A 12,321-nucleotide genomic window follows, 5' to 3' on the forward strand; every position below is an offset into this window, starting at 1 on the left:
TTTTTTTTTTTTTTTTTTACTAATTTTATCCATTATGTTCTCAGAGCAAAAGAATGCTCTACTGAGGGTGTTTCTGAGCATACCAGAAAATAACACTATATGGTTTCCAATCCACAGTTAAGACTTCAAATTTACTCCAAGTGTTCCTGGGATGTTCTGCTAGATGAATTTCTGGAAAAGTGTGTTTCCTCAGTTATGCCAAAGAAATAATAATGCAGGACTCCCTTGAGAAAGAAACAACAGTCATGTCTACTCTCTAGCAACAGCTAATGTAAGCATTCATGCTCTATTACAAAGAGTTGACATATGATGCCCTAGACATGTTCCAACTTCAGGATGTTAAACATGGATCATGACACTAATAAACAGTAACAAGCTTCCCTCTGATTTTGCCAGGTATCAACACAAGAACAGGCCCAGCACTTGGGAGGCAGAGGAAGGTGGATCTCTGTTCATTTGAGGCTGTTCTAAACTACATAGTGAGTTCCAGGTCAGGCAAGACTATGCAGAGAAATGCTGTCTTGAAAAAAAAGAAAAAAAAATCCAAGTGATGGTGGTACATACCTTTAATCCCAGCACTCAGGAGGCAGAGACAGGTGAATCTCTGTGAGTTCAATGCCAGACTGGGCAGGGTCCAAAGCTACACAGAGAAACTTTGTCTCAGAAAGAAAGAGAGAGAAAGAGAGAGAGAGAGAGAGAGAGAGAGAGAGAGAGAGAGAGAGAGAGAGAGAGAGAGAAAAGATATCAATGTGTAGTGTGTAAGGAGAGAGTGTGTGTATGTGTGAGTGTGGGTGGGTGGGTATGCAGGAGTATATGGTGGAGAGTGCATGAGTGGGTGAGAGTGGATGAACTGGTATGAGTGTGTGTGACACCAGAAATTTTCCTACTGAGGTCTATGACACAGAGACTATCTTCTACTCTTCGCTGTCATGGAAAGATTAGGCTTAGGAACCATGTCTATAATAGTATCAAGTCTGTTAGGAGAGGGTAATGGAAGAAAACTGAGGCCAATAGAAATAGGGAACCTGCTTCATCTGTATCCTGTGCAGAGAAAGTTTCTTGGATTCAGTTAAGAGAGATGTCATGGGTCAATTTAGTTGCCCTACCACTTGCAAACACAAGACTTTGTGAATCTTAGATTGTTTTCCATTGAGATAAATTAAAAGAGTAAATGACTCAGGTATACTTAGAAATTCACAGTTTAATGTTTGTGTTTTAAAAAGATAAAGGTCTTTCCACTTTCTGGTGTCTTCTTCAATTTCTTTCTTCAAAGATTTAAAGTCCTTGTCATACAAGTCTTCCACTTGTTTGGTTAGAGTTTCTCTAAGATATTTTATGCTATTTGTGGCTATTGTGAAGGGTGTTGATTCTCTGATTTCTTCCCCAGCCCTTTTATAATCTGTGTACAGGAGGGCTACTGATTTTTTTTTTTTGAGTTAATCATGTATCCTGCTACATTGCTGAAAGTATTTATGAGTTGTAGACTTGGTAGAATTTTTTGGGATCACTTATGTAAACTATCATATCATCAGCAAAGAGTGAGAGTTTGACTGCTTCTTTTCCAATTTGTATCCCCTTTGTTGTGTTATTGCTCTAGCTAGGACCTCAAGAACTATATTGAATAGATATGAAGAGAGTGGACAACCTTGTCTTGTTCCTGATTTCAGTGGAATCACTGGGAGTTTCTCTCCATTTAGTTTGATGTTGGCTGTTGGCTTAATTATGTTTAGGTATGTTCCTTGTATCCCTGCTCTCTCCAAGACCTTTATCATGAAGGGATGTTGTATTTTATCAAATGCTTTTTTGGCATCTAATGAGATGATGTGATTTTTATTTTTGATATTTATTTTAGTAGATTATGTTGACAGATTTTTGTATGTTGAACTATCCCTGCATCTGTGGGATGAAGCTGACTTGGTCATGGTGGATGATGGTTCTGATATGTTCTTAGATTTGATTTGCTGGTATTTTATTTAGTATTTTTGCATCAATGTTCATGAGTGAGATTGGTCTGTAATTCTCTTTCTTAGTATTGTCTTTCTGTTGTTTGGGTATCAGAGTAATTGTAGCCTCATAAAAAGTTTAGCAATGGTCCCTCTGTTTCTATTGTATGGAATAATTTGAGGAGTATTGGTATTAGTTCGTCTTTGAAAGTCTTGTAGAATTCTGAGCTGAAACCATCTGGCCCTGGGCTTTTTTTAGTTGGGGGACTTTTGATGACTGTTTCTACTTCTTTAGCAGTTATAAGTCTGTTTAATTTGCATATCTGGTCTTGATTTAATTTTGGTAAGTGATATTTATCTAGAAAGTTGTCCATTTCCTTTAAGTTTTCCAATTTTGTGGAGTACAGGTTTTTAAATTATGACCTGACAATTCTCTGTATTTCCTCCATGTCTGTTGTTATGTCCCCCTTTTCATTTCTGATTTCATTAATTTGGATATTCTCTCTCTGCCTTTTGGTTAATTTGGATAAAGGTTTGTCTATTTTGTTAATTTTCTCGAAGAACCAACTCTTTGTCTCATTGATTCTTTGTATTCTTTGTTTCTATTTTATTGATTTCAGCTCTCAATTTGATTATTTCCTGCCATCTAGTTCTCTTAGGTGAGTTTGATTCTTTTTGTTCTAAAGTTTCCAAATGTTCTGTTAATTCACTAGTGTGGATTTTTCCAGCTTCTTTATGTAGGCATTTAGTGCTATGAACTTGCCTCTTAACGCTGCTTTCATTGTGTCCCATAAATTTGAGTATGTTGTGTGGTCATTTTCATTGAATTTTAGGAAGTCTTTAATTTCTCTCTTTATTTCTTCCTTGACCCATTGATGATTCTGGTGAGCATTGTTTAATTTCCATGTGTTTGTGGGTTTTCTAGAATTAGTATTGCTGTTGACTTCTAGTTTTAAAGCATGGTGATCTAATAAGGTACATTGGATTATTCCAATTTTTTTGTATTTGTTGAGGTTTGTTTTGTTACCAAGTATGTGGTCAGTTTTTGAGAAGGTGCTATAAAGTGCTGAGAAGAAGGTATATTATTTTCTGTTTGGATGGAATATTCTATAGATGTGTGTTAAGTCATAACATCTGTTAGTTCTCTTACTTCTCTCTTCATTTCTTGTCTGATTGATTTGTCCAGTAGTGAGAGGGGAGTGTTGAAGTCTCCGGGGTTTAATGTATGATTTAAGCTTAAGAAGTGTTTCTTTGACATATGAGGGCGCCCTTGTATTTGGGGCATAGATGTTCAGTATTGAAATTTCCTCTTGATGGATTTTTCCTGTGACTAAAATGAAATGTCCTTCTTTGTCTTTTTTGACTGGTTTTAGCTTGAAGTCTATTTTGTTAGATATTAGGATAGCTACACCCACTTGTTTCTTAGGTCCATTTGATTGGTATATTTTTTACCAACCTTTTACTCTGACATGATGTCTGTCTTTGAGGTTGAGATGTGTTTCTTGTATGCAGAAGAGCGATGGATTCTGTTTTTGTATCCAGCCTGTGCCTTTTTATGGGTGAGTTGAGTCCATTTACATTAAGGGATATTAATGACCAGTGGCTGCTATCTCCTGTTAATTTAGTATTTATCAGTGGTCATGTTAATTTGTGCACCTACACACTTGTTCACAACAATCCGTACCTCCAGTTCCACGGGATCTGATGTCTTCTTCTGACCTCCAAGGTAATTCACATAAATTCACATAAATGCATTCAGGCAAAGGGATCATATACTGAAAATAAATAAATCTAAATGAATTATTAAAAATAAATAAAATTAGTACATTTTTAAAAAAAATGTCTAAGACTTTGGTATACTTAAGTCTACTCCTTTTTTTTTAATTTTTCAAAACAGGGTTTCTCTGTGAAATGGTCCTGGCTATCTTGGAACTTGCTTTGTAGACCAGGCTGGCCTTGAACTCACAAAGATCCGCTTGCCTCTGCCTCCTGAATGCTGGATTAAAGGCATGTGCCACCACCACCCTGTTTAAGTTCACTCTTAAATTTGAAACTGGCAGTTTGTTTACTCTTAAATNAAACAGGGTTTCTCTGTGAAATGGTCCTGGCTATCTTGGAACTTGCTTTGTAGACCAGGCTGGCCTTGAACTCACAAAAATCCACTTGCCTCTGCCTCCTGAATGCTGGATTAAAGGCATGTGCCACCACCACCCTATTTAAGTTCACTCTTAAATTTGAAACTGGCAGTTTGTTTACTCTTAAATTAGAGACTTTCCCTTGCAAAGTAGAACACTGTTATGCATCCCTATCCAACTTAGTAAAGTTAAAATGATAAAGCAAAAAAAAAAAAAGTAGTTGAATTAATTTATCTAATAAATAAACCGATGGTGACACGTCCCTGTAATCCTAGTAGTTGGAATGCTGAGGCAAAAGGATCACTGTGAGTTTGAAGCTGGCTTGGGCTATATGGCAAGTTTCCAATACCGTTTCTTACTCTTCCAAAGGAAGAAATGCAGCTAAGAGCGCTTAAGACCCAGCACTACACTAGGTTCCTGGAAGCGCCTCCTCTTGCTTCACTCACTTCGCACCTTTACAAAACGAGTGATATTGTTTGAATAAGAAATATCTCCCAGATGGGAGGTGATGGTGCACACCTTTAATCCCTGCACTTGGGAGGCAGAAGCAGGCAGATATCTGTGAGTTGGAGGCCAGCCTGATCTACAGAGTGAGTTCCAGAACAGGTTTGAAAAAACATAAATAAATAAATAAAATAAATAAATAAATTTAAAATTAAAAAATCTCCCACTGACTTTATGTTAAGAGGCTGCATTGCATCTTGTAGTCTTTAGAAAATTGATGGGTTTCTGGGGACTCTGACATAACAAGTGGGCTATATCTGTGGTGATTGAATAAGAATACTCCCCTATAGGCTCATATGTCAGAATGCTTCATCCCCAGTTGGTAAAACTCTTTGGGAAGGATTGGGCAATATGGCTCCCATATGGGCTTTGAGGTTTCAAAAACCCACACCATTCCCAGGTAGCTTTCTCAGCCTCATGGTTGTGTCCCAAGGTATAAACTCCTGGCTACTGCTCCAGTACCACGCTGGCCTGCCTGCTGCTGTGTTCTCTCCGTGGCAGAGATAAAACTGTAAGCTCCAGATAAGCTCTTTCTTCTATAATTTGTCTTGGGCATGGTGTCTTCATGGATTCATGAGATGATAGCACTCTGGGCAGATGGTAGAAACCAGGAGGTGGGCCTTGTGGGAAGAAGGGGATCATTGGCAATGTGCCTCTGAAAAGTACATCTTGGCCCTGGTCCCTTCCTGTCCCTGTTTGCCAGGAGATGGGCAACTCTGTTCTTCCTGCAATTCACCATGCTCCCTCTCCATGGACCCTGAGACAGACAGCCACGTGTCACAATGAAACAGTGTCCTTCCTGCTTTGAGTAGTTTTGTTTGTTTGCTTCTTTGTTTGGTTTAGTTTTTGAAACAGGATTGCTTAGTGTAGCCTTGACTGTCGTAGAACGAGCTCTGTAGACCAGGCTGGCCTCAAACTCTGAAATCCTCCTGCCTCTGCCCCCTGAGTGCTGGGATTAAAGGTGTGTACACCACCCTCCAAGTGTTCAGTTGCTTTTTAAGTTTTTATTTATGTGTAGTATGGTGTGTGTGTGTGTGTGTGTGTGTGTGTGTGTGTGTGTGTGTAGTTCTGTGTGTGTGTGTGTGTGTGTGTGCATACCTACACACATGTACAGGGTGCTCTAGGAGGCCAGAAGAGAACATCAGATGCCCAGGGGCTAGAGTTGCAGGTGGTGGTTTTCCAACATGAGTTCTAGGAACCTAGCTCCCAGTCCTCTGGGAGAGCGACAAGCACTCTTAGCCACTGGGTCTTTCCTTCAATCCCTCTTCCTCCTTTTTGATGACTGCCACATTGACAAATACTCCAGCAATGGCTCTGGAGATCACAATGAAAAGAACTCCTATTTTGCTCTTTGGCTGTGAGACACTGTCCAAACGCTAAGAGCATCCTCTCCTGGGACCCAGTTGGGACCATTCCAACACCCTCTGCCTACCTTCTTCATGCTCACCTCCATGCCCTCCCCAGTGCTGGAGAGCTTGGCATTGAATAAACCTGAACGAGGATACATGACTCCTGTCCCTAAGTTTACAGGCTTGAGTCCTAGGGCTTTAAATCTAGTTTTCATAGTAGAGAGATTAAGTAGCTTCGTGCCGCCTCGCCCATAGTTTCAAGACATCCTGCAAACCCTATTAGAATTCTGGCTGTCTTAAGTAAAGAACTTTCAGCAGAATGATCCCCTAATTCATTTTTAAGTGAGATTTTTTTCTTCTACTTCTTTCCTAAGTCCTTCTCATTCTGTGTATGAACACAGCAGCAGGGGATCTCTCGGCTTCCCCCCTCCTCCCATACTCTATTTATAGCTCCAAATGTTGACAGGTGTCAGGCCCAAAATTAAAGAGGGACTCTCCGAGTCTCTCCCAGCTGTTACTGTGACTCTGGGCGCATCTGATATTTTACATTAACGAGTTGCTGTGAAGCTCCGCTTATTCAAATCCTCTGGTCATTTTAAAGATGCCGAGTGAATTACTGCCTCCTAAGTCCCCACACAAAGCCTCTCTCTCTGTACTGTGCACAGAACAGCTGCTTAAAGCATTGGGCCAGGGGGAACTGTGATTCTAGCCGAAACCCTCCAGCAAAACTGTGCTAGCCGCAGTGTGTTCAGCCTCACACTGCGCTGACACAGACAGGCAGCTATGCTCGACATGGGAGAAAGGGATCAAGGGCTTACGGTGGGAATTCCCAAGCTTTTACAAAGCAGCCGGGCACATTCATCCGCTGGATGAACTCATTCACATAGAAAATGGGAATGGCTTTCACTAAGAGATACTTGGGATGGCTATGCCCTCTACTGCCCTCCCTTAATTAGCTTTATCACAAAAGAAACTTGGAAAGTCATAGCCTCCTGAGTTTCATAACCATGGGAGTGTGCATGAGAGAGAACAAGGGTCAGAGATCTGATGCCCTCTTCTGTCCTCTGTGAGTACACACACACACACACACACACACACACGCAATTTAAAATAAAAATAAATCTTTTTATTGCCAATTCCTCTAGTGTGCAATCTCTGTGTGTGTGTGTCTATCTCCCTGTCTCCCTGTCTGTCTGTCTGTCTCTCTCTCTCTCTCTCTCTCTCTCTGTCTCTATCTCTCTGTCTCTCTCTGTCTCTATCTCTCTGTCTCTCTCTTTCTCTGATGAACCTAGGACCTAGCCCATGGGAGAAACACACTCTACCATTGAACTAAACCTCCAGCCTCTCATAATGACACTTTAACTCTTGCGGCACTAGCTAGCCTTTGTTTTCGTTTCAATGGTAATGACAGTGGTGATGTGAGCATTTAGGGACTCGGGAAATTTACAAAGGTTGTTTCAAAGTTAAAACATGATGCGATTTCTGAAACCTGTGCTTCTTTAATAAAGAATGAAGGAGCATGGTGGCTTTTAATCTCAGCACTGGGGAGGCAGAGCCAAGTGGATTTTCATGAATTCTAGGCCAACCAGATCTACACAGCAAGTCCCAGGACAGCCAGAGCTACATAGAGACCCTCTCTCAAAGGAGAAGATGAAGAAAAAGAAGAAAGCTAAGCACTTGATTTTCACAGACCACTGTTTCTATCCTTGAATTTTCTCATTCCCTTTCCAACCATATTCAGTACTTACAGTGTAGCTGTGTTGAGATTCCTCGGGAACTTGGAGAATAGGAAGCTTACCTGCAGCTATCCCTTATTGCTCTCTGTCATTTTTTAGGACTGATTTGTTTGATAAAATGCGGGAGTGAAACACAGGACTTTGGAAATAAATAAAGAGCAGTCAAATAAGATCAATATTAGTTTTGATGCTAATTATACCAGGCAGATAGCTTTATGTTCTGGCAAAAGTTCAGAACAAAGAAAACCTTACTGAAGTTGGGCACACCTTTAATCCCAGCACTCAGGAGGCAGAGGCAGGCGGATCTCTGTGAGTTTGAGTCCAGCCTGGTCTACAAGAGCTAGTTCCGGGACAGGCTCCAAAGCTACAGAGAAACCCTGTCTCGAAAAACAAAACAAAACAAAAAAAAGAAAGAAAGAAAAGAAAAAAAAGTAAACCTTACTGAACAGAGGAGAAACTTGGTGTGTCCTGAAGATAGACTGGGAGGATGGAGGAGCTGGAGGGGTGGGGTACACATTTGGTTTTCTCTGGGTAACCCCAAAATGAAAATACAAAGTGAAGCTATCTGCCTGTTGCTAGGTTCTATCCATTTTGAACCACATAGTAGAGACATTGTTGTTTGGTTACCTGGGCTATGAGTAGAGACAGCAGTCTGGCTTGCAGCCAAGTCTAACTTTCTTAGAAAAGAAAACTTGTTCTCTGTGGTCCTCTCTCTCTCTGAAGTACCTAGAGACTACAAGCTAAACTGACAAAGCCAGCTTAATGGGATGGGGATGGGGTATTTACAAACCAAGTGTGGTGTCCTGCACCTGTAATCCCAGTGCTTTGGAAACACAGACAGGAGAATCAATTTTGGTCACCCACCTTCCGCTACATAAGGAATTCAAGACCAACCTGGGCTACGTGAGATCCCTTCTCAAAAAAAAAAAAAAAGNAAATAAAAATAAATCTTTTTATTGCCAATTCCTCTAGTGTGCAATCTCTGTGTGTGTGTGTCTATCTCCCTGTCTCCCTGTCTGTCTGTCTGTCTCTCTCTCTCTCTCTCTCTCTCTCTGTCTCTATCTCTCTGTCTCTCTCTGTCTCTATCTCTCTGTCTCTCTCTTTCTCTGATGAACCTAGGACCTAGCCCATGGGAGAAACACACTCTACCATTGAACTAAACCTCCAGCCTCTCATAATGACACTTTAACTCTTGCGGCACTAGCTAGCCTTTGTTTTCGTTTCAATGGTAATGACAGTGGTGATGTGAGCATTTAGGGACTCGGGAAATTTACAAAGGTTGTTTCAAAGTTAAAACATGATGCGATTTCTGAAACCTGTGCTTCTTTAATAAAGAATGAAGGAGCATGGTGGCTTTTAATCTCAGCACTGGGGAGGCAGAGCCAAGTGGATTTTCATGAATTCTAGGCCAACCAGATCTACACAGCAAGTCCCAGGACAGCCAGAGCTACATAGAGACCCTCTCTCAAAGGAGAAGATGAAGAAAAAGAAGAAAGCTAAGCACTTGATTTTCACAGACCACTGTTTCTATCCTTGAATTTTCTCATTCCCTTTCCAACCATATTCAGTACTTACAGTGTAGCTGTGTTGAGATTCCTCGGGAACTTGGAGAATAGGAAGCTTACCTGCAGCTATCCCTTATTGCTCTCTGTCATTTTTTAGGACTGATTTGTTTGATAAAATGCGGGAGTGAAACACAGGACTTTGGAAATAAATAAAGAGCAGTCAAATAAGATCAATATTAGTTTTGATGCTAATTATACCAGGCAGATAGCTTTATGTTCTGGCAAAAGTTCAGAACAAAGAAAACCTTACTGAAGTCGGGCACACCTTTAATCCCAGCACTCAGGAGGCAGAGGCAGGCGGATCTCTGTGAGTTTGAGTCCAGCCTGGTCTACAAGAGCTAGTTCCGGGACAGGCTCCAAAGCTACAGAGAAACCCTGTCTCGAAAAACAAAACAAAACAAAAAAAAGAAAGAAAGAAAAGAAAAAAAAGTAAACCTTACTGAACAGAGGAGAAACTTGGTGTGTCCTGAAGATAGACTGGGAGGATGGAGGAGCTGGAGGGGTGGGGTACACATTTGGTTTTCTCTGGGTAACCCCAAAATGAAAATACAAAGTGAAGCTATCTGCCTGTTGCTAGGTTCTATCCATTTTGAACCACATAGTAGAGACATTGTTGTTTGGTTACCTGGGCTATGAGTAGAGACAGCAGTCTGGCTTGCAGCCAAGTCTAACTTTCTTAGAAAAGAAAACTTGTTCTCTGTGGTCCTCTCTCTCTCTGAAGTACCTAGAGACTACAAGCTAAACTGACAAAGCCAGCTTAATGGGATGGGGATGGGGTATTTACAAACCAAGTGTGGTGTCCTGCACCTGTAATCCCAGTGCTTTGGAAACACAGACAGGAGAATCAATTTTGGTCACCCACCTTCCGCTACATAAGGAATTCAAGACCAACCTGGGCTACGTGAGATCCCTTCTCAAAAAAAAAAAAAAAAAGAAAATTTCGTATAAAAAGGAAATGATAGGTTCAATTACAGCTTACTGCTTAAAGTTAGAGCTGTGGGAAACAAGAGAATGGAGACAGTCTCTTACAGGGCAAACAAATAAGCTCCTTCAGGAAATACGAATGGGGCTTTAGGCACACTCTGAGGCTATAGGAATGTCTGAGATAATGTTGTTTATGCAGGTGTACGTGGTCTTTTCTTCTTGGCCAGGAACTCCCCTGAAGAGATTGATAGTAACCACAGCCCCCCTCCCCCTTCAAGTTACTGCTTCAGTCAGATAAGCCAAGCCCCGGGAATTTTTTTCCCCACATGTATCTACTGGATCTCTAATATCTTCAGTTTAAAATAACCTCCCTATTAACTCTGGGCCTCCAAGTGAGTCTCTACAATGGCACACATGATGGCTTCTAGGCTGTTTGTTACAGATAAAGAAGCAGGATTCCTAGGCAGATGGTTGCAGGGTCTGAACCAGTAGTCTGGGCTTTTGGTATTTGTTGCTGTAGGGGGGGGGGGGAAGGACTTGGAAGAGGGGTGTTTGTTTGTTTGTAGTACTGGAAATTGAGCCTAAGATCTCCTGACTGCTAGGCAAGCCCTCTACCACTAACCTATCTCTGGCGTTATAATTTCTATTTTGTTTGTTGGCTGACTGTTTTTTTGTTTGTTTGTTTGTTAGTTTTGTTTTGTTTTGAGATTGTGCAGCCCTGTCTGATCTAGAGTCATTGCTCCTTCTGATAGCGGTGATTAGAGTCATACGCCATAGGCAGTTTTACAATATCCATTTATAGTTGAAGATACCAGATAAGAGGAAGAAAATGCCAAAGCTCCCTGAATTTGAAATGGTTTATTGGTTGCATCAAGCAATTCCTTTCTTAGTAGAAATTCTGTTGGATATCTGTAGGCTTGACTGAACATTTGAAAACATTCGTACATTCAAAATACTAACTTCAATGCAGTGATACAGCTGAGTGTAGTCCCAGCATTCGTCAAGCAAAAGAATGGGGAGATCAAAGCCAGCCTGGGCTCCATAGTACCATTATGACTCAAAAAGTATTTCCTTTCTTTCTTTTTTCCTCTTTTTCTACGGGGAAGTAAACCTAGGGCCTGCACATGCTGGATAAGCACTTAACCACTAAGCTACAACTCTACTCCCAGAATTCTATTTTCTTTTTTTTAATTTATTTATTTATTTATGTATACAATGTACTGCCTGCATGTATGCCTGAAGGCCAGAAGAGGGCACCAGATCTCATTATGGATGGCTATGAGCCACTGTGTGGTGGCTGGGAATTGAACTCAGGACCTCTGGAAGAGTCAGTGCTCTTGACCTCTGAGCCTTCTCTCTAGCCCCCATCAGAATTCTATTTTCTTATGAAGACCAACCATTGTTCATTTTTATATTCATTCTCTCATCCTATGGAGTGCCATTTGGGAAAAAAGGACAGATTTTTTTAAAAATTCCTTTAATATATTCATAATAAAATATGTTCATTTCCTCAATATATTCATATTGTTCTGAATATAAACAGCATTGCCCACAGTTTAAAGGAATGTAGACTACGTTCCACATAACCAGCTTCTAACTTCTGTTTCCATTTTATTTTTCTTTTTAAATATTTATTTATTATGTATACAATATTCTGTCTGTGTGTATGCCTTCAGGCCAGAAGAGGGCACCTGACCTCATTATAGATGGTTGTGAGCCACCATGTGGTTGCTGGGAATTGAACTCAGGACCTTTGGAATAGCAGACAATGCTCTTAACCACCGAGCCATCTCTCCAGCCCCTTCTGTTTCCATTTTAATTGTACTATGGTTAGAGTCATGGAGGAAAAACTGCATTCCTTGACCCAATCATATGCAGTGGAGCTAGGAACTGGAGCGAAAACCTGGAGGTATAGGGAAGTCACAAAGCAAGCATGTGGTACTCTTGCTCGGATTGGTTGTTTGACTTTACCCAAAGGAAGAGTCATGGGTGATATTGAGAAGGTGATGGAGAGAGATGGGAAAAGAAAGAACACAAGAAAAGACAGAGGCTTAAGAACTTTAATTACTATGTAACTCCTTACCCTCCAGAAAACTGTTAGAATGGCAAACCCCTTCCATCTGAGTAAACTAGTGTCCTCCTCTGTATTTCTTTTTTCTTTTTTT

This window comes from Alexandromys fortis, unplaced genomic scaffold (assembly GCF_014885135.2).
Source record: "Alexandromys fortis isolate MF-2015 unplaced genomic scaffold, M_Fortis_MF-2015_v1.1 scaffold_4, whole genome shotgun sequence".
NCBI lineage: Eukaryota > Metazoa > Chordata > Mammalia > Rodentia > Cricetidae > Alexandromys > Alexandromys fortis.